Source organism: Musca domestica, unplaced genomic scaffold, assembly GCF_030504385.1.
Source record: "Musca domestica strain aabys unplaced genomic scaffold, Musca_domestica.polishedcontigs.V.1.1 29, whole genome shotgun sequence".
Classification (NCBI taxonomy): Eukaryota; Metazoa; Arthropoda; class Insecta; order Diptera; family Muscidae; genus Musca; species Musca domestica.
In genome coordinates, this window is record NW_026712296.1 from 2,198,531 (window position 1) to 2,199,404 (window position 874).

Here is an 874-nt window from a genome sequence, read left to right on the forward strand (position 1 = left end):
CGAAGGTCGTGGATTTCTTACTACAATTCCCATTATTTATCATCCCAAAATGGAAACATTTGTTATTCAGAAAAGCTGTAAAATGAATTTAAATTTCAACAGAATTTGAGAACTATGTAATTTTTTTTGTCTGTCATTCAAAACAATACACACACAGGGAAAAACTCTAAGCATGTTTTGACATTACAAGACTTCCAAAAGAAAAAAATATACAGGTAAATGCCTCGCCTTACCTGTCTTTATTGTACCATGGGTCATTGCTGAGAAAATCAGCTCTCGCAAAATTGTTCCAATTCAAAATACATTTGGCATATCATCCTTGTAATGGCGGCACGGGAATAATTTAAGCATGGCAAAATTAAAAAGCTTAAGTCATTTCAAATAAGAATTCCCAACTCTGTATCTTTTGTAATTTACCTTGTAAAATTTCACTGCATAAAAACAAGTTCCCATCTCTGATTTGTGTGTATACAATGGATTTGTAAATATAAAATTTACAATGAGATGTTGTCAAATGAATTGTTTTGAAAAAGAAAAATTGTATATGACTGCACTTTACATTCTTAATTTTACCATTAATTTAAGTTTTCATCAAGTACAGTAAAAAATCAAATCTAACTCTTTTTTGTATGTGGAATGGTAACCCTTAGAACATTTCAAACAATGACATTTGCTCAAAATGTTTTTCCTCTCACATTGTTTTTGAAAACAAAAGCATGCTACTCTTTGAGTAATATGCCAAAACAAACATCTCACCCACAAACAAATGTAAAAATAATTTATAAACTAATAAAAACATTTTTACTCAAAGAAAATTAAAATTTTTTTTGTTTTTCTATTCCCTTGAGCTAGAATACAAATAAAAACAACAATA